This window comes from Triturus cristatus, chromosome 3_2 (genome assembly GCF_964204655.1).
Source record: "Triturus cristatus chromosome 3_2, aTriCri1.1, whole genome shotgun sequence".
In the NCBI taxonomy this organism is placed as follows: Eukaryota; Metazoa; Chordata; class Amphibia; order Caudata; family Salamandridae; genus Triturus; species Triturus cristatus.
In genome coordinates, this window is record NC_140584.1 from 755,859,632 (window position 1) to 755,882,190 (window position 22,559).

Sequence of the window (22,559 nt, forward strand, 5' to 3'; positions counted from 1 at the left end):
CCACCCATCACTTTTTGTTTACTTTAGTATGTCGCCTTTAATGGGACGGGTATGCCCAGAAGTTGGTCCTGCGCACACTGTGGCAGTGGAACCAAGCAATACCTGGCTGAGGAGCCCTAACAATAGGGAAACCGTTCCCTGGTTGCTGCTTCTGGTTCAGTTCGGGCTGGATGGTTCCCACTGGGAAGAACACAAACTGAAGTGGCATGGTGTGCAAAATAACAATGGCCTGGGATGCGGCTTTAACTGACATTAATTAAAAGCATTCAATCCATCACTTTGTTTGTATACAACCTGTCAATTTTGGCACCAAAATGTCAGAGAGGAACAAAGTTATATTTCACAGCCACTAACGTTGCTTTTCCAACGGGGCAGATTCTTCTGTTTTCTGCTCCCAACTACTTTATTTGGACCTATTCTCTTTTTGGTTCTTGTGTTCTTCCAACAAGTTAAGATAGAGGACTGTATTTGTCAATGGCTATATATGTGCTTAGATGAACTTCTGAAGCTACCCTGTAGTAACCGTGAGAGTTGATTGAAAAAACTTTCATCAGCACAAACCAGCAGTCTATAACCATCTAGGTTGCACTTCCATCTGGGAACTTTGGTGCCATGTCCAGATCCTCTTGGATTCAGAAATATTACTAAGTACACATTTTACTTCCTGCTCCAAAGACCTTAATCACATTCTCTTAAGATCTTCCTAGCTAGGTTCTCTTTCAAACACTTTTTAATTGAGCTATCTTGAACAAACCATGCACCATTAAAATAAAATAAAACTAGAAATAGCAAAACCATAGTCGGAGACATATCTGTTTCACAAACTCTAAGCACATCATGAACTGTTTAAATTCCTGATATGACAATGCATGAATTAAACATTTTGTTCTGGTACCTTAATAAATTGGACAAAAATAAAGAAGTTGACAATTGGATTTATCCACATCTTTTTAGCGATGACATTATGCTGGTTGGGAGAAATCTATTCCCCCCGACTAAGTGAGATTTGCTATAGGTAAAATACCATGGTAAATCTTTACATATATGTCTGAGTAACATGTGCTTCGATCAAATCTAAGAAACATTTAAAGAAGGCGATGTACTTGAATAATAGGGAAGATTGGGTTATTCCTCCCAACATTTCACTTAAATGGTGCTTGGTATCAGCCCAATTGCCAAAAGCAGTCTCAATGCTCCCTATTGGGTGTCTATTGATTAATTGTCCCTAATACCCATATCTTTTTGTAAATCTCTTTCTTTCCTGCTTTCGTTCTAGCTTTTCTTTCTTCCTTCATTCTTTTCCCTTTTCTACCCTTTATTATTTACTTATCTCGGTCTTCTTTTATTCCCTTTGCTGATTCATTCCTTCTTTCTGTTCATCATTAATCCTTTCTTTCTCCTCTTTATTCTCTTTCCTTTCTTCTAACATTTCTCTCTTTACCTCTTTGTTTCTATTTTCTTATCTTTTTCCTTCTCTCTCCCTTTATTTCTTCCTTCTCTTTCTTTATTTCTTCCTTTCTCCTTCTTACATTTTATTTGTGGACTTTATGTAGGGTGATGACCACCATGAAATACTTTATGGACTCTTACACTGGTAGTTTCTAGTTCTATCATCCAAACCCTGGTGACATTTTTTGTGAGGTGTATTTAGTTTTTGGTTCCCAAGGCTTCTTCACATCACTCTGTTACATTGAGAAATGTTGTGAGAGAAACGGTGAGTTAGGCGGCCATTATATGACATAAAGTGCATTTGTAAGGAACACGTTCATGTCAAACGGTATACAGGCACTGAATAACATGTTTAATGTTAAGCAACCCAATGGTACTCATTTGCTTGACCTCAGAAGGTTGGAAGGTTGAGTCAATCCACCAGGATTTGAGCCCATGAACATAAGGTTAATGAAGATCCCTGAAGTGGATGTGCTAATCCATTGAACCATCAGATCCGGCATATCAAGATGCAGTCAATTGTTTTGCATACCTGGGTTTGTGTGAATTACTTTGGGTGTCTTTTTATAGATGTTGGGTGTCAGCGGTATGTACTAGACTTTCTGGCTCTTTGTTTGTCCTTTTGTATTTAAGAGATTCTAATGGTGTTCCTTTGTATCTAAGGGTGTACCAAGGTATCTGCGGGAGTATATATTTTGGGTGTGTGTATAGTGTGGTATTTTGGATTTGTGGGTATCTGAGCATGTACTTTAGTATCTGCATTTTGTGTCGGTTTCTGATATGTGCATGGGTGCCTGAGTGCATGGCAGTGTCCGATGTGAATACAGGTGTCTGATAGCTTACAGTGGAGTTTGAACATATCTGTGATTGTCTGATGGCATGTTTACTATCTGGTTGTGTACATGACATGCATAGATGTCTGATTATGGGCCTTGCTTTTTGCTGGGGTTTGAGTGTATGTATTGCCTTTTGTGGGAGTATGTCTTTTTCTGTGACCCCCTCAAGTTCCTAGGTGTCCGAGTACTGGTTAGTGTCTGATGGTAGGCATAGGTGTCTGACAGAATGCCTGGGCATCTGACAGTGTGCCTGGGCATACAATAATTCGCACTGGTGTCGATATTGTGCATGGTCATCTGGATGTTTGTGCTGTGCCCGAGTGCGTTTAAGTGTCTGATGTCATGAATGGATGGCTGATGATATACATGGGTGCCTGATCATGTGCGGGTGTTTGATCATATGTTTAGGAATCTTATGGTGTGTATGTAAGTGTCTGATAGTTGTGGGGGCATCTGATAGTGCATCTGGGTGCCTGATTCTGCACAATGTTGTTTGATGCTGTTTTTTACATGTACATGTCTGACCGTGTGAAGGGGTGTCTGATGAAGAATAATGATTCGCACTTTATACATACCAATCAAACAGAATACAATCATCATTGGGGTTTTACGTGTGGATTAGTGAGCAATACTGTGTGTGTGTGTGTCAGTTGGCATATTAGTTGTGTGTATGACTCTCTCTAATTTTACCAGTCCACATTGCAACACATCTACCAATAGCTGACAAAGGCAATAGGTCCAAGATGGCTGCTGATGTACACACATGCGTCATTACAAGGGTGCAGGTGTGCACTGTGATACATGGCAGCCATTTTTATTTTACCATTCTTACAAGACAGATGGTAGATTGAAAAGCAATTCCAGGCAAATGGAAAAATTCACAATAGCAGCATAGCAACATTTTATGGCTGCTTTGCCTTCCGAAATTTAAATAATGTTTTAAAGAGAGCAGGACTGGGGCTATAAAGGGGCGAAGAGAAAGAAAGTATAAGGGGTAGGAAAGGCAGATGAATCATCAGGGCAGAGAGGAAACAGGCACTCACATGGAGTTCCCACTGTAAAATAAAACAAGCATTGGCATAGCCAATAGGTCTCGCCTTTGGGACCTTATAAGTGGTTAGCCATGCAACAGTTAATGTTGTTGCAGTAAGGATATTGTGCTGCATAACTAAATACTTATAAGGTCCCAAAGTCAAGACCTACTGGCCGTGCCAATGCTTGTTTTTCAGGGTGTGTCCTGGGGACTCCAGATGTGCATATGGGGTATCTGGGATGTCTGGTTTGCAGGGTGCCCAGCATGGTGGTAAGTGAGTGCATTGCCTGGGGCTAGTGGGTGGTGTAAGCCTCCTTCCTGCACTGTGTTTGGTCGATGTGAGAAGTCTGTGTAACATATCCTCTTGTTGCTGGGTGTGGGTGCATGATGTCACATGAGACAGTGTAGGACGTGAAGTGTGTGAAGAAACATGATGTGACTGTGGAGGAGGGAGGGGGCGAGGCAGCAAACAGTGGAAGAGGCGGAGTAATTCAAGGGAGCGAGGGATGGGGAAAAGAAACAACCAGGGGGAAAGGAAATGAAAAGGTGGCATGGGGTGGCAAGAGAGTGGAGGGGCTGAGCGGGGGACGGGGGGAGCAGGCAGCTCAAGAGACAGTTGAGCAAAAAGAAAGACTGATTAAAAGATGGACTGAGAGGAGTGAAGGGAAGTAGTACCCGAGAGAGGGAAGAGAACGAAGAACATGAAATGAAGCACTGGTGGAGCCTTTAAACCAACGATGTTTTCCAGCCCTTCCAACAAAAATGTGAGCTCAAGGTCTATGTATGTATTTTTGTAATATAAATATGTTTGTTCGAGATGGTAATCAGTTCAAGTATATAGGAGGTGTCTGCGTCGGTGCGTCACAGGGTGCGCGTACAGCACCGTATACCTTCACAGATGCAGGCAAAGGCTGGCTGTCTCTGATCTGATTTTCATTCACACAGATCATTTACAAACCCGCCCGCATGTTATTGTGTTTACACACGTTATCCAGCTTACATGCACTCCTTGACACGTTTCTTAAGCAGGGCAGTCACAATGAAGCCGCATGTTCTGCATAAATCTCTGCAACAGAAACGAAAAAACACCGCTGATCTAAAGCAAACCAAATGCGAGCTCAAGGTCTATGTATGTATTTTTGTAATATAAATATGTTTGTTCGAGATGGTAATCAGTTCAAGTATATAGGAGGTGTCTGCATCGGTGTATCACAGGGTGCGCGCACAGCACCGTATACCTTCACAGATGCCGGCAAAGGCTGGCTGTCTCTGATCTGATATTTATTCACACGTCATTTACAAACCCGCCCGCATGTTATTGTGTTTACACACGTTACCCAGCTTACATGCACTCCTTGACACGTTTCTTCAGCAGGCCAGTCACAATGAAGCCGCATGTTCAGCATAAATCTCTGCAACAGAAACGAAAAAACACCGCTGATCTAAAGTGAACCAAGGTATGTATCTAGTTTGGGATGGTAAAATGTGGTTTAAGGTATTTCCGCCCCCCTCCAGCTCCCTCTTTTATCAGTAGAGTTGAACAGACTGTAGGGAAAGTGTTTCTAGATTTTTGCGAGCGTTGGATATTAGGAGGCCCTACGAGTAGAGTCCAGGGTGTGATGGGATGGGGCCGCGAGGGGGACACTGGCCTCCTCTACATTATTTGCAGGTCCGGTGGAGAGGAGGTGCTCATTATTAAAGTCGTAAGGACATGAAAAGTGTGTCAGTGCCGAGGGCCAAGTTATTGCATTTGATTCAATTAACAGGTTTGTTCATTTCAAAACTTTTGCGTTTGAATGATCTTTAACCATAACCAAAATAAAATCAGAGCTATCATTGGTGTGATAAGAAAAGTTTCAATAATGTCCGCCAAAAACTGAAACACAATACTGACTTTCACCAGTTAAGTATTTTGTTTTTATTTGCACACATTCGTCACAAAAACCCGCCTAATGAACTCAACAAAAAGACCTAATTGATGCTCGCCGTTATGACTTCGAAAGTACCGAGTGGATTGGAAGTTTCAATTTATTATTGTATTATCGCCTTTACAAGTGGGAGTATGCGGCCGTCATCATGAGCGCTGCGGTGTCCTATTGAGGGAGGGAGTCGGAGAAGGGAGGGTGTAGAGGAGTGGATTAAAAAAAAAATGACATTGCGCAGCAATGATTGTGGAGAGGCGGAGCGAGTTTTCAAAGTGCTGCTGAAGGCTGGCAGTTCGGGTGTGCACGCTCGCGTGAACACAAGCGCTAGGCCAGCCAGCAGCACTTTAAAAACTCACCTACACAATGTCTCTCTGAGCAGCGCATGCGCGCCTACTCAGCGAGACCTAAAAATACATGAAAACGAGCTGCAGCGCAACGTATGAAAGCACAGCAGGACGGGCCACTCGCAGGGAGGGGGTGCGCTGATTGGACGGGGCCCGGCCTGAGTGACAGGGGCTTAGAGCGTCAGAGACGAGGCACGTAAGCTCTCACAGCGTGATTTCTCCTCTCAAATATATCACACCAGCCTTTGAACAGCGCCGCTAAGGAAGGCGAGCAGCCTCCCCGCTTCACTTTATAGTATGGTGACATTTATTTTAATAGACGGAAAGGCAAGATGAAAAATCTGAAGTAAAGCGCCTTCTAAACAACATGTTTTAATTAATATATTCTGATGAATGGCTATGAAATCCGCGCAGTGAATTTCCATGTAAGTTAACCATTTAACACCATGTGGAAAATCCAAATATTTGGGAATTTGGAAGGGGAGGCACTGGGTTGAGTTTCCAGAAAGATCTTTCCGGTAAATAATTGAAGCTCCTGTTGAAATTGGTTGGTCACTGCAGCACAGTGAATGATGCCAGCATTTCTCTCTTTGAGGCAGTGGTTAAATGAGAGCGAATGTTGAAACATTCATTTTTATTGAACGGCTAATCACGTCACTCTTGTGTAGGTTTGAAATCGCGATTCAATGTCCTGTTTTGCATATCTTGTTTTGTGAAATCCAAAGTCGCTACTTTTCCTATAATTTAAAGAAAACAAAACAAGGGCCAAATGTCATGTTTAGCAAATGAGACGTTCACAGATGATTTTTAATGAAGTAATAATTTAAAACCAGCACTGAGCCCACCAACCCCCCCTAGCACCACGTGGTCTTACACAGACTAAAAGACAGAGCTTAACGTGTGCCTCTCACCTCAGGCCAACAACTTTTGCAGGCCATTTGCAGTTTAAACCCCCCAAAAATATTCTCATAGGGATAACCGCAAGCAGAAGGCCAAAAATGTGTGCAGTAATAAGAAGTGTCACATGGTCTTGAACCCAGACACAACAGTAATAGCAGGTTCGTGTGAAGGGGCAGCAGCACTTTAGGTTGTGAAAGGTCCACGCTACTCTAGCAGCTGATGTGAATGAATAAAAGTACACTTGTAGCCATTGTGAAGGCATGTAGGCACATGAACACGACCACTTCCAGTGTGAAGGAGCACTAGTATTGTAGCAGTCTGCTGTGAAGACTACAGGCGATCAATCAGCCGTGTGAAGGGGCAGCAGTACTATAGGTGTGTGATAGGACCACACTGCTCAAACAGCAGATGTGAAGGAAAAGTACTCCAGTAGCCAATGTGTAGGCACGTGAATGCTGTATCAGCTAGAGTGAAAGAGGAACAACAGTACTCTAGTAGCCACGTGAATGTACATAAGTACTTTAGCAGCCAGGTGGAGACACACAAAATACTCTTGTAACCTTGTGGAGGCACACAAAATACACTAGCAGCCATGTGGAGGCACACAAAATACGCTAGCAGCCGAGAGAAAGGGCAACAGTACTCTACTAGCCACTGCATGAGCACACGAGCACTGTAGCAGCCATTGTGAAGGGTAAGGCTCTCCAACAGCATGTGAATGGACATACCTGATCTAGCAGCCCTGTGAAGTGGCAACAGCACCCTAGCAGCCTCATGAGAGCACAGAACTACCCTAGCAGCCCTATGTGAGTGAACAACAGCACTCTGGAAGCCATTGTGAAGGCACATGAATACCTTAGCAGCCCGTTTGAAGGAATAACAGTACTCTTGCAGCCACATAAAGGGATAAGACTTCTCTAGCACCCAGTGTGAAGGAAGAGCAGCGCTCTAGCATCCTGTGTGAAGGACACTTATTTTTCTAGCATCCTGTGTTAAAGCACAGCAGTACTAGCAACTAATGTGAAGGCACATCACCACTTAGGCACCAGGGATGAAGGCAAGCGTTACTCTAGCAGCCGGTGAGGGCACATTAGAATTCTAACAGCAGCTACTGTGGAGAAACAACAGTGTTCCAGCAGTTGTATTGATGAAACAACTATTCTCAAGAAGATGTGTGAAGGCGCAGCAGAACTCTAGTATCTCGTGTGAAAGCACAGCAGTATTCTAGAACCCTATGTGATTACACAACATTACTCCAACAAAAGCTAGTATGAAAGCACAAAAGTGTTCAAGCAGTTGTATTCCAGCAGTTGGAGTGAAGGGACAACAATAATATAGATGTTAGTGTAAATACACACAAAGTATTCGAGGAGCCAGTGTGCAAACACACGGTTAGTCCAAGTGCCCGGTGAAGGCATAACAGTACTCGAGCAGTGCTGTGAAGACACAACAGTGATTGAGTAGCACATGGGAATTTATTTGTGTAAATCTATAGCAGCTCGTGTTAAGGAAGGCACAATGGTAGTTGAAAAGCACCCAATGAGAAGGCACAGACATATTAGAGCAGCGCAAGGAAAGGCAAAACAACAAATGTGCCAACATTAAGGTGCAACACTACATTAGCATCCCTTGCCAGTGCACAGCAAAGTGTTGCAGGCCTTGTTAGGGCAAATCAGTAGTCTAGCAGTCCATGTAAGGTCACAACTCTACTCTCACTGCTCATGTAAGGTCACAAACCTACGCTAGCAGCCCATGTAAGGTCATAACTCTACTCTCGCTGCTCATGTAAGGTCACAACTCTACTTTAGAAGCCCATGTAAGGTCCCAACTGTACTCTTGCAATTTGTGTAAGGTCACAACACAACTGTTGCAGCTCATTTCAGGCTAAAACTCTACTCTAGCAACCCATGTAAGGTCAAGACAATACTCAAGTAGCTCATGTTAGATCACAACAGTAATCTAGCAGCTCATGTTGGATAAAAACACCACTCTAGTGGCTCATGTATGTGCAAAACACTGCTCTGGCAGCTCACGTTTGTACACAACACTGCTCTAGCAGCTCATGTATGTACACAACACTGCTCTAACGGCTCCTGTCTGTAAACAACACTGCTCTAGGGGCCCATGCATGTACAGAACTATTTCAGAAGCTCTTGTAAGGTCAGGACAGTACTCAAGCTGCTCATTTTGAGTCACAGCACTATTCTAGCAGCTCGTTTCAGGTCACAACCCTGCTCTAGTGCCTTATGAAAGGTCCTCAGGACATTACTGTAGCGGCTCCTGTATGTACACAACACTGCTGTAGCAGGCAGTGTATATGAAGACATAGGAGATCAGACTTCCCCCCTCCTTTACCCCAGGATTTAACCTTTAGCCTCTCGGGCTTTAATTCACATCCCTTTCTTTCATTCGAGGCGACTGTGCTAGACTCCAAATGGAGGGTCGGCCCTTCAATGGTTTAAGTCATATTTGAGTGGTCGTTCCTATCAGGTTTGCGATGGCAATTTTAGATCTTTGCCTACCCCCCTTCAGTGTGGAGTCCCGCAGGGCTCTTCACTGAGCCCTACGCTGTTTAACGTCTATATGGCCCCACTGGAGGAGGTGGTTGCACCCTTTGGGGTGAAAATCGCAACCTACGCGGACGACACTCAATTGATTATCTCTCTGTCCCTGTCTGAAAGCCAGGGGGTGAAGTTTGCCGCATGCCTTACCAACATCATGGCATGGATGTCGGATTCCCGGCTAAAATTGAATGGGACCAAAACGGAGCTGATGCTCCTTGGCAATCTGTGCACGTCACTGCCCAAATGTATGTGGCCGGCCAGTTTGGGTGTCCCCCCAGCCCCTAAGGAGGCCATAAAAAGTCTCGGGGTATGGCTGGAACCTGAGCTGTCTATGACTACTCAAGCCAAACGAGTGGCGGCGACGTGCTACGGACTGCTCCGTGCAGCACGGAAAATCTTGTCGCTTCTCCCTGATAATTCCAGGAAACTATTGGTGCAGGGATTGGTGCTCTCGAGGCTTGACTACAGTAATGCCCTTTTTCTTGCGGCACCTGAATCCACATTGAATGTGCTCCAAAGAGCGCAGAATGCAGCTGCGCGTATGCTCACTGATACTGCCAAAAGATCTTCGGCTCGGCCTGCCTTGAAGGCCTTGCATTGGCTACCAATTCGAGCGCGCATTAAATTCAAATCCCTCTGTATAGTGTTTAAAGCTTTGCAAGGATCGGGTCCCCCCATTCTAAGAGATTTGGTCCGCTCCTATAAACCTGCGCGAGCCCTTCGCTCTAATGATGGGAATTTGGTAGTGATACCCAGGGCAAAAAAGGTGAAAACGGGTGGCCGTCGGTTTTCCATTAATGCGGGTCAATTATGGAATGCCTTACCGCTGGCCCTGCGTAAAGAACCAAATTTGGCAAAATTCCGTAAAGGATTGAAGACTTACCTTTTCCCTCTGTAGGTTCCTCTTGGTGTCCTGGGGTAGTGGCTTCGTGTTTTGTTTAGCGCTGGGACGCTCGAGGGCAGCCATGCGCTTTAGAAATCCTTTTTCATTTCATTTCATTTCATTTCACTCCAAATGCGCCTAATTCGTTTTGCAAGCAGCAATAAGTGTTTGCCTTGACACTTCTGTATTTATTTTAGTTAATCCTGTCAGACTTCCAAAGCCAAGCCTACTAGTAGGGTGACTAAAAACAGATTGTTAATTCTCACAGACTTTAAACAACTTAGGTCTGCATTGCAGCGCTTCAATAAACACAGATTTGGTGGACTGAAATACCTCACGCAGGCCTGTTTTCAAACACAATAATACCCGTTCTGCATTCTCAGAATCCTTGGACAAAAATTGACATCAATTCTTCAAAAAGGTAAATGCCATTGTGTGTTGCACTAGGGAGCGCGCTAGGCTGGCCTTGTAATTGGCAGTAATGAAGGCCATATGCACATCCTTGAGCTGTCCTGCTCCCTGATTCGCTGGTCCTAAGAACCCCACAAAAGAAGCGACAATGAACCCGAAGCACCCAAGAAAGGATGTTTGCTGCCAACCTGCACATTCTAATTAATAAAAACGAAACGCAAACATAACGTGCTTTGTTTCCCTTGTTTAATGAGGACCTTGTAACAGCACACACGGTTTATGTCGATGTGGCCTAACTGCCAGAGTTGCCGACTTTGGAGCTGGGGAACCTGGTTTGAGTCTTGGCGTGGGCTCAACATCCCGTGATTCGGGGGAAATCCATTAATGTCCCCGTGCCTACTAAAAACGAATGAGGATTAAAAAAAAATGACATTGCGCAGCAATGATTGTGGAGAGGCGGAGTGAGTTTTCAAAGTGCTGCTGGAGGCTGGCGGTTCGCACGTGCACGCTCGTGTGAACACAAGAGCTAGGCCAGCCAGCAGCACTTTGAAAACTCACCTACAAAATGTCTCTCCGAGCAGCGCAGGCATGCTGACTCAGCGAGACCTACAAAGGGTACCTTCACGTTTACAGTGGGAGGATAAAAACCATCCAATAAGAACACTGTGAGATACAATAATAGGAAGAAAAGCTATCAAGTCAGAGCAGACAAAGCCATGCAGTGATGAGCAAAAGCCTGACCCAAACATCACGCTAAATATATGTTATGCATTGGAAACAAGGTCTGCCAACATACATTGGTGTGGCCGAGGCCTAAAACAATCCGCAATGAACTTTCAATAAAAATAAAGCCAGACCTATTGGCTTTGCCAGCGCTGTATCTATCCCCAATAGGTAGAAAGTGTGCAGAGAACTAAGCTACTGTAGTGATATGTATATTTACACGCCACATGATCAAGGCTTGTTAGAGTCCTTCATCTTTTGAAAGTATTTTGATGGCAAGCTGCACATTACTTGACAACCAGGAGAAAATCCATAGCCACAAAGTTGACACCAGCCAGTCCCGAACACCCAGCTACTTCCATAATATATTGGTTTTAAACTTTGTATAAATATGATAACCTGAAATACGTTGCATATTCGATACGGTGTTATTCTGTGCACAGCTATCTTGAGAGTTGGAATGCACTCCAGTTACTTGCTAGATATAGTATGTATGTATGGTGTCGACAATTAAACCTACTTTGCTTCAGATTGTGAAAGCTGCACCCACTTTATCCTTAAAGCCTTGACTATAAGTCAGTGTTTAAGCTTCGTAAAATCCTTTTACCAAATTTAGGAATATAAATGTGCTTTCCATAAGCCTAGTCCAGGCAGACAATCTTCTATGGTGCTATATTATAAGGGGGCAGTTTATCAGGATATAACATCATCCTGCCCATTCCCAGGGCCAGAGAAGTGGCAGTAGGCTCTCGCAGAAATAAACTGACCGGCAACCCAGCCCTCTTCGCACTAAAGACTGCAATAATCACGATATAGACTGTAGGATCCTGTTTAACATTCAAAATATAAATATGATCTCTGCTGCACCCTTAACAGAGACGCAGGAAATCGGACAAGGATTGGAACATCGAGTTGCTGCAATCATTCAATATTTATGTAATTGTATTTTTTCAGCGGGCATTGTTCTTTAATGTAATACCCATATGTGCTCATTTATAATTCAATACGATTACCAGCTGAGTAGAATACTGTAAAATTGGTAAGTAGTAACATTAAATAAATTAATTTTCTAAACAGCTAAGAGAAGCCCTGATGCTGGGGAGTATGATCAATCGATTTATTTTCACATCAAAACTATGTACATAAGAATCATAAAATATGTTGATATAATATAAAGAAATGCTAAAATATATTTAAGTCTTATATTTAAAAATGTAACAGTGAACTAGTATACTTTCTGAAAAAGTAGGAAGTTTTTAAGTAGCGAACGAAGAAAAATGAGGGAAGTTAGAGGAGATGTACTCAAAATCTCACACTATGCAACACCTATGTGATCCGGGAAGGCGCAAACGCCTCATACTAGAATAACGAGGACATACATGTCAGAATAGCAATTTACACGGTTGAGAAAAACAAGGTGTAATTCAAATATGCAGAAAATATGACTAAAGCCTGAAAAACGTGATGCAGAAGGGAACATAATGTTTGGTAACAAGCAACATAGATAAACGAGATGTAAAGGTAACACAGAGGTGATGGCTGATGAAATACTATGTGAGCTAGTCTATGTCTCAGAGCAGTAGAGATACTTGTCCCTATTCACAAATGTAAATTCAGATGTAAAACTTCTGTTCATCTTGCTGAAATTCACAACGTGATTCTTGGCTGGAGTAAAGGCTTACCATGAGCACAGAGATTAGTAAGTACCACTCAAGGGGTGAGACAAGGCCGTTCCAAGCTGACGTTTCTAGGATTTCCAAACTTCCCAGGTAAATATGTACATTTGTGTCCATTTCCAAACTCCTCACCAGACCCTTACAGTTTACTCCAGCACATGCCTGTAGTAACTCTCTTTCCCGGATCGGAAGGGAACAAATCATTAAACAATTGGTGGAGTACAGGAAAGGCTTTCTTCATGGGAATACATATTATCGCAGTAGGGACAAAAAATAGGCCATTGCTCCGGGGATCCTCTTTTACCTGGTCCTCTTCTCTGCTCAGGAAAGCTCTGCACGAGATAAATAAGAGAGTGCTGGGAAAGCCATCTATCCTCAGGAGTAAGCCTGGTGCAAGTTTCCAGGTATACAACTTGGAATGTTGGTAAATAAGGAAAAGATACACAAATACATTAAACAAAATAATGCGTTTGGAACCAGTTGCATCTGAATATCAGGTAGGGCACTAAGGAGGTGAAAAGATCACTTCCTCAGCGAGAGCCACTAATGTTATCATAGTATGAAAGTGTTAAAAATATTCTAAACTTTCTAGAAATGGTTATTTGTTGGAACTGATCTATTGAAGAGGATAAGTCAACGACTACTGAGCAGATAGTTTCCTACTGGGCTTTGGTTATCTGGATGATACAGCTAATTACTTAAAGAATAATTTGACTAGTTCGTTATAGCCCAAATACTTTGCATGGCACAAAGACTAAATTCCAGAATGAGTCAGCATGAAAACCTGGTACCTGGCCTGAGCCATGTACCATCTTTATCATGGCTATGAACAGGTTTACATAGCGAAAATTATTAAATTCCTTTTCCTCATTTAGTAATATCATAATATTTTTGTTTTTCCTAATCAGTGCCCGAGAGCAGTTCCCATAGATGCCTTAGTGGTATCTCTCACCCAATGTTTCACATGACTCAAATTCTTTAATATTCTTTAATATTATAATCCTGATCATAAACCTTTATTGGAGTCTCCAGATGTTATTATGGACTCGAAGAAGCAAGCTACCTTCAATATTAAGGCGCAGGAAAGATGTACCTTTGTTTTGTAAGTTAGTTACTGAAAACTCCCTGTGGCAGTAGATGTGAAACAATTTTGGCAGGGATTACTTACCTCATCATTTTTTTACCACCTCTCAACTAAAAAAATATTTAAATATTGTCCTAGAATAATATCTTTACCAAAATATTGATTACTACAATATGATCAAGGTAAGACTATATAGGTAAATATAGGTTTACTATTCTTAACTAGATACGTGTACCTAAGTAATATGTACACCTTTTCAAGCTTCTTTGGTAGTGTTCCAACATGCGTACATCATAACGCCTAACCAAATTTAAATACTATCAAACTCTAAAAAGGTGTACACAAATGTAAATAAATATTCAGATATGTACTCATAAATTAATGAATGTCAATTGCATATTCCATGAAATTATATTCGGCTTGACTGCTTACATAGGTATTATTTCGTCTTTCTAATAATTTAAGGGATTCAAATATGTAAAATACAAAGTAAACAATACATTGTCTGATCGTTATTATAAATACAATCAGTAATTAAGATAATTAGAAAATTCATATCAATTAACTGAAAAGACATAGACCTGATTTAGATCTTGGAGGGCGGGTATCTCTGTCACAGAGGTGACGGATATCCCTCCGCCAAAATATAAATCCCATAGGATAGAATGGGTTCCATATTTCAGCAGACGGGATGTCCGTCACCGTTGTGACGGAGTAAACTGTCTGCCGAGATCTGAATCAGGCCCATAATTCCAAAACAAATATTTAGTTGCTACTGTACATGAAATATCTTTGATGAAGTGAGAGGAAGGTATATTACATGATATATAACCACAAACTGCAAAGGTGAAAACCTGAACTATTATGATCATGCAACAAAGTAAAAAAAAAAATACATATATTTACATTAAATAATACTGTTGATATGGAACCAATTTCTTCTGCTTTCTTTCTATTTCTCTTCTGTGTTTGTTGACTTTTTCATATAATCTCTTTTAAGTTCCTATAATGTCGAATTATTCACTCCCAAAAACTATTTAAATAACGTAAAAATAAATCTGTAATATTTCTGATTAATGATAAAGAAGTAAATGTTTGTAAGCTAGATGTGCGTTCTGAGGAAGCAACAAGTTACAATTAGTGAAGTAGCCAAATACATGTTGGCAAACTAGCAAAGTTGAAACGTGTAAAAATAAATATAATTATTATTGGATTGCCACTGGTAATTTTATCAAATGTATGAAAGGCATTTGTCTAAAATACTTCTTGTATACTATTAAATTGAGGCACCACCAGGGAAGAGGTTGTGCCATAGGTGGTGCCCTGTACCAGTCTGTTTTTTAGATAGCATTCTAAATTTTGCTAACATAAAATTCAGTACCATGTGAAAATATCTATGTGTACAATACCTGCTCATGCATAGTTACATTTTTAAAATAGTTACGTTTGTTCCACCTAAAACATGACTTCTATTACTGTGACATGGCAAATGTCCAGAAAATGTCACTTCATGAAAATAAAATGACAAAAGACACCATCTTATGGAAGGCTCTTCCAAATGTCCAGTGATGAAGAAGAACATGGTTGTGAGGGAATCTAAATATAGAATACTCGTCAAACTGCACACATTATCACGGACATTAGTTGCAGTCTCTGCATTACTAATGCGGTTCACCATTGTCGTGTGCAGCCCTCTTCAATTCTTCCCCTCCCTTTATATTTAAAAAATCAGTTTCAATGAAAATCCAGCAGCCACAGTGCTTCAAATATTAGAAGTATAAAGGTTTACTGTAAGGTATCTTAATAGATATTGCCACAATGCATGCATCACCAACACCTTTAGTATAGATATTGCCACAATGCATGCATCACCAACACCTTTAGTATAATACATCCTTGCAAACTGTATTTCAACCAAACTGTGATCAGTTGAATAGGCAGACAGTTTATAAATAAATAAATAGCTTTATATATTTCTGATCTATTCTTCTGAATGGCACTTATGCTTCAAATCTTCTTTACCCAGAAAAGTGCATCATATTCAATGCTATATCAGCATTTAATTAATGAGGCTGTATACTATTCTTTCATTAAAAGCTCATTTTATCATTCTGCTAGACCATGCCCCTTTAGCATGTTCATCCCAGATTTTTGCTCCCCTTTGGTAAACCCGTTTTTGTTGGCTCTTAGGACTCGGTACACTTTCTTCACACAAAACTGTGGTAAAGTGTTTGTGCTCTCACTTGAAAACGTGGAAAAGTGGTCTACACCGGATTGGTAAATTTAATTCACTTTGTACATCACAAGGATATGGTACTACATGTACCAAGGGCATGTAAACTAAATGCTACTGCAGCCCTCATTTTGACACCCACTAAAATAGTCTTTTAAAACATGCCTCAGGCTTGCCTCTGCTGCCTATAGTGCTGTTTTAAACACCATTTTAACCTCACAAAAAAAACATGTTGCCAGGCCAAAATCTTCCTTTTTAATACTTATATATCACCCCAAGGTAGACCCTAAAAGCTCATAGGACAGTGTGCATGGTATTTAAAACGTAGGGCATGTGGGTTTAAGTTTTACATGCCTGTCAGTGGAACACACCTGTAAGGCTATCTCTCTCATAGGCTAACACTAAGTTGCCTTGTTACACTTAATAAGTGCTAACGTCAGCCTGGAAACGGATAGATAGTTGATTTTGACACTCAAATGAATTTAAAATCCTCTTTAATGGTAAATACAGATTTTAAGTTACTATTCTAAAAATGTTTTTGAAAGTTGCCATTTTTCTGCCTAAACCAAATGTTTCTTTCTGTCTGTGTCTGTGTCCAGAGTCACATGACTGTGGGTGGCTCTCCTGTGGAATTTTGTGTATTACTTCAGAACAGAGAGACAAAGGGAGCTGGTCTACCTGACAGGATGCCCGGGTAGGATGTGTGACCTGCCATGACTATATTTGGCAGGGCACAAACCTGTTGGGTCTGCCTGCAGCACACACAAAGGAACCTGACACCAGACCTTCCCTTGTTTTTTCACCCTAGAGAGTTTTGAGCCAAACTTAGGGAAAAAACGGACCAGAACTAATTTTGGGTAAGTCAGGGAATTTCCCCACAGCAAGGCTGGCACCCATAATACAAATAAAACCGTCAGAACTTTAAATAACCCTCTTTGATCTGTTGAAGATTAAGAAGAAGGACAGCCCTACTGTCTGAAAAAGGACAATAGGACCTGTTAGCCTTGATCCGGGCTGCCCAGAGTGGCACCATGGGTCAGTTGGCTCATATTCTGTGTGAGCTACAGCGACACAATAAGCTTCCAGATGCCTCACTGCAACTGCCCAGCTGATCAGAATAAACTGGACCTGTCTGAGCCCTGCTGCGGGCCTCTGCTGAAGTGATTCCTGATCCTCAAGTCCTTGAACCTTTGCGCCAGTGAGAACTACTTCTCAAGAAAAGGTGAAAAACTTGAAGTTTTAGCTCCTCACGACCGTGAAGTAACTTCTTCATGCCAAGAACTGGCCCACATGACAAACATCAATGCAAAGCTCCAGCAGAAACTGATATTTACGCCTGTAACAACGCCCCCTGCAACCAGCAACATGAGACCAGCACTTGGTGCCGAGAGTGACCGTTTGCAACGATCAACCAATGCGACCATCCATCATGCTCGACCTGTTCCTTGTGCCGACAATCAGCTCCTAACGGTCCTTATGAATGGATCTCTTTGTGCAGACTTTGAGAAGGCAACCCCTCAGTAGGACTAACCTGTTCCTTGTATCCGACCAACGCTCCATCACAGTCGGCCTCAACGTGTGATTTTCGCCCGATCTAGCAAGACCAGATAACCACAAGTGGCTCTTTGAGCCTCTTGGCTCTATTTTTAGCTGATTTGTTTTTAATTTCGGTCTCTAGTTCTACTGATTGCATTTTTATCTTTCTGGCATCATTTTATTTATTAAAATACATTATATTTTTCTACTTGATTTGGGATTTTTCTTGTGCTTTATTTTCACTTTATTACTGTTTGTGACCCACATAAATACTTTTTATCATTGCCTCGAAGTTAAGCGTGACTGGATTGTGCCAAGCTACCAGAGGCTTACGCACCGGTTAATTTAGATACTCTTGTGGTTCACTCGGACAAGGTTTGTGTTTTTTATTTCAGTGGGGCTTCCACCCCTCTTAACTAATAACCCAATTCCTTACACATTTCTTCTCTCATCACTTGATATGATGGTTTATTATCATAACCAGATTTTCACAGGTTTACCAGGAAGGACAGACAAAATACGTTCCTATATACCTCGCTACCAGGATGCTCGGAGCGGTGAGCAGCGGGTGGCACAGAGGCAACAGTAAGGGCAGGAGTGGAGGGGGAACAGCGTGTCCCGTTTCAGCCTGTATCAACCTGATTCTGCCGCAGCACACCACCGGAGCTGCTGTAAAGGCTTTGGAGGCTGTAGTGGCCTCACTCTCTGTCGCTCAATAGTGGACGGGTGCCATACCGTCTCATTGCCCCTCCCCCTGCTAACCACCCGACCACCTTGATCACCCTGGCGCTCTGATTAAGTGGTAGGCCCCAGATAAGCTCCAGACATCGAACCCACCACTTGCCACTGTGGTCTGGCAGAGAGGGGCACACAACAGTGAGAAGTAGGCAGCGGCAAAAGGGGTTGGACTGTTGCAGCAACTACCAACTACCATAACTGCCACTGGGGGGGGGGATTGAGCAGATTTGAGAGAGCTTGCCTCAGCACTAAGTCTGGGTCGCTCTCCGTTACTCCCTGTTAAAACTATATCTTTGACCCCTACCGCTCACCGCCTGCCCAATCTTCCCGCCAGCCCTCCAGCTACCTCCCAAATTGAGCCAGACTGGCCTAATATGACCCAACAAGACATCCAAGAATAAGCCTGTGACCTGCGAAGCAATGCGAAGTCTGGCAGACCAGTGAGAGTGGGGGATTAGAGACAAACGCAGAGGGGGGACCCCTTACGATTGAGTTGTTCTAACCAGGCCCAGGTGCGGCTTGTGGGGGAGTTAGATCCCCCGCTTGCAATTGTTGTCTCTGGAAACACAGTCACCGCATCAGAGCACAGTATTAAAGCAGCTTTAGCAGCACCAGTGTCAGTTTCTGTGTCAGCAACATTAGCAGCATCAGCAGATACCAATTACTCAACTCAGCTGCCTATTAAAGACACTGCATCACTATAATACTATAACATTGCCTGCAACACCTGCAGTATCTCAGGCTGCAGATTAGCCTCATAACCAAACTTGACAGCCCAGATCGCTCCTAACGAACAAAGAGTGCCAGGCAATTGGATATAAAAATCTCAAGGGCACTATCGGATGTCAAATGTCTTCAAAGAAGCAGTGGCCTGACATAGGTTGTCGGCTTTCCCAACGGAGAACAAAAGGACCAAAGAAGCTATCCAGGCCATTCTTACTGGGATGGAAACTATCCCATTGACTCTTCGATCAACGACGTATCAGTGAAATGGCAAAACGGTAGGGTCTAAAAGCAAACTCCTGAATGGCTGAATAAGCATCAGCACCTCTTAGAGGCCATCCGAGAGAGCCACTCATGCTAAGAATAACCTAGTCTGAAAGCTAAACCAATATAGTTGAGCACCTCCATGGGAAGACCTTGAACATTAACAAAAAAAGCAATAACCAACACTGCAGCTAAGCTGCAACTCAACCACTCTAGCAAGCACGCCACCATTATCTGGATTACCACCTGAGCCCACTCAACAAAGAAAAAAACAAAAATAAAAGTGCAGCAAAACCAATAGAGTACCTATTCGAGTCTAAACACCTCAATATTACAGTTTAGAGGAAGACGTTGCAGGCAATATACTCATGCAAGCACCCATGAACAGTTCACTTTCGCCCCCGCCCAGCCTGGGGTGCAGATGCATCTCTTTGTGCCTCATACTGAGGGGACACACCTTGATCATTGATATGTTTTCTGATAGCTGATCCTGAACCTACAATAAAGGCTGTGGATCGACCCTTAACAATAAAGCAAAAAAAGGAAGCAAGCACCAAGAACCCACTGCAGCCTAGTATAACTAGCGCAGCTATCCGTCACCCCAACCTCAATCACAACATCAGTGCAGGGCCATAAGCACCATCTCAGGCCACACGAGACCAACGTGCATCAGAAGTGATAATGTGACTGCACAGGGAGGAGAACAAATTTTAACATCACAGAAATATACCCAAACTGGGATGCAGGATAGCTTCAGCAAATCAGACAAGTCCCTTGTCAGTTCAACTTCAAGCACAGAAATATTCCGGGGTCAATAAACATAACCCTGGCCACAACAATAAATGTCTTGACCGGGCAGTCGAAGAAGCTACAATTACAGCTGGATTTCATCCAAGTCTTGACCACATCGATCACTAAGCTAAAGAGCAAACTCGATGCCCTGGACCAAAGCGTGCAAAGTGGTTGTACAGTAGAGAAGGGAAAGAGAACCTGCACATGCAACCTAATAGTTGAAAAGCTACACACCCCTACCAGAGGTACTAACCTCAATGATCTTCGACTGGAGGCTCATCCTCCAACGTCCAGTAAAAGCAAACATCCAATCCTCATACCCAAAACCACCCCACCGCTAAAACACGCCCCTGGACATAGTGTGTAATCTACCAACAATAACACAGGGAGAACCATTGAACAGACAGAGAGCCAACCAGCTCAGCCAAGAGGAGTAACAAGCGGACGCAACTGCAACACCCTTATCAACTCCTGGGAGTGCACACCCAGGGTAGACCAAAAAAAAAAACCAAACGAAATGATGGACGGAGTGTTGAACATTGCAAGCACTCACCCCCAGTCAACTGATCTGGGTTTAATCCATCACTGTTCTTTAGCCCACTCTGCCACCCCAGTTCAGACATGGCCATATGCAAATCAGTCTGACCCTGTGCCTCATGGGAACAGTCCAGCCCGAACTGCCAAGCCATGTCTTCCCTGGACCGGAAACAAGCTTCCTAGGACCGGTTTCTGGCATTTCAGCCGTTTTCAGCCAGGCTTGCTTGAATCCAGTGGCAAAGTGAGCAAGGGACTCACGTCTGAGCATACCCTGCCAACTTATGTCGAACAAAGCAAAAACCAAAGGAAATGATGGACGGAGTGTTGAACATTGCAAGCACTCACCCCCAGTCAACTGATCTGGGTTTAATCCATCACTGTTCTTTAGCCCACTCTGCCACCCCAGTTCAGACATGGCCATATGCAAATCAGTCTGACCCTGTGCCTCATGGGAACAGTCCAGCCCGAACTGCCAAGCCATGTCTTCCCTGGACCGGAAACAAGCTTCCTAGGACCGGTTTCTGGCATTTCAGCCGTTTTCAGCCAGGCTTGCTTGAATCCAGTGGCAAAGTGAGCAAGGGACTCACGTCTGAGCATACCCTGCCAACTTATGGCGAACAAAGCAAAAACCAAAGGAAATGATGGACGGAGTGTTGAACATTGCAAGCACTCACCCCCAGTCAACTGATCTGGGTTTAATCCATCACTGTTCTTTAGCCCACTCTGCCACCCCAGTTCAGACATGGCCATATGCAAATCAGTCTGACACTGTGCCTCATGGGAACAGTCCAGCCCGAACTGCCAAGCCATGTCTTCCCTGGACCGGAAACAAGCTTCCTAGGACCGGTTTCTGGCATTTCAGCCGTTTTCAGCCAGGCTTGCTTGAATCCAGTGGCAAAGTGAGCAAGGGACTCACGTCTGAGCATACCCTGCCAACTTATGGCGAACAAAGCAAAAACCAAAGGAAATGATGGACGGAGTGTTGAACATTGCAAGCACTCACCCCCAGTCAACTGATCTGGGTTTAATCCATCACTGTTCTTTAGCCCACTCTGCCACCCCAGTTCAGACATGGCCATATGCAAATCAGTCTGACCCTGTGCCTCATGGGAACAGTCCAGCCCGAACTGCCAAGCCATGTCTTCCCTGGACCGGAAACAAGCTTCCTAGGACCGGTTTCTGGCATTTCAGCCGTTTTCAGCCAGGCTTGCTTGAATCCAGTGGCAAAGTGAGCAAGGGACTCACGTCTGAGCATACCCTGCCAACTTATGGCGAACAAAGCAAAAACCAAAGGAAATGATGGACGGAGTGTTGAACATTGCAAGCACTCACCCCCAGTCAACTGATCTGGGTTTAATCCATCACTGTTCTTTAGCCCACTCTGCCACCCCAGTTCAGACATGGCCATATGCAAATCAGTCTGACCCTGTGCCTCATGGGAACAGTCCAGCCCGAACTGCCAAGCCATGTCTTCCCTGGACCGGAAACAAGCTTCCTAGGACCGGTTTCTGGCATTTCAGCCGTTTTCAGCCAGGCTTGCTTGAATCCAGTGGCAAAGTGAGCAAGGGACTCACGTCTGAGCATACCCTGCCAACTTATGGCGAACAAAGCAAAAACCAAAGGAAATGATGGACGGAGTGTTGAACATTGCAAGCACTCACCCCCAGTCAACTGATCTGGGTTTAATCCATCACTGTTCTTTAGCCCACTCTGCCACCCCAGTTCAGACATGGCCATATGCAAATCAGTCTGACCCTGTGCCTCATGGGAACAGTCCAGCCCGAACTGCCAAGCCATGTCTTCCCTGGACCGGAAACAAGCTTCCTAGGACCGGTTTCTGGCATTTCAGCCGTTTTCAGCCAGGCTTGCTTGAATCCAGTGGCAAAGTGAGCAAGGGACTCACGTCTG

At 43.4% G+C, this 22,559-nt stretch overlaps 1 protein-coding gene across 7 annotated transcripts in view; it reads right to left on the reverse strand.

Annotated features, from left to right (window-relative positions):
* Nucleotides 1-22,559, reverse strand: part of GULP1 (GULP PTB domain containing engulfment adaptor 1) — a 1,880,853-nt gene that overhangs the window by 1,309,149 nt on the left and 549,145 nt on the right. The gene's annotated exons all lie outside the window — the stretch shown is intronic.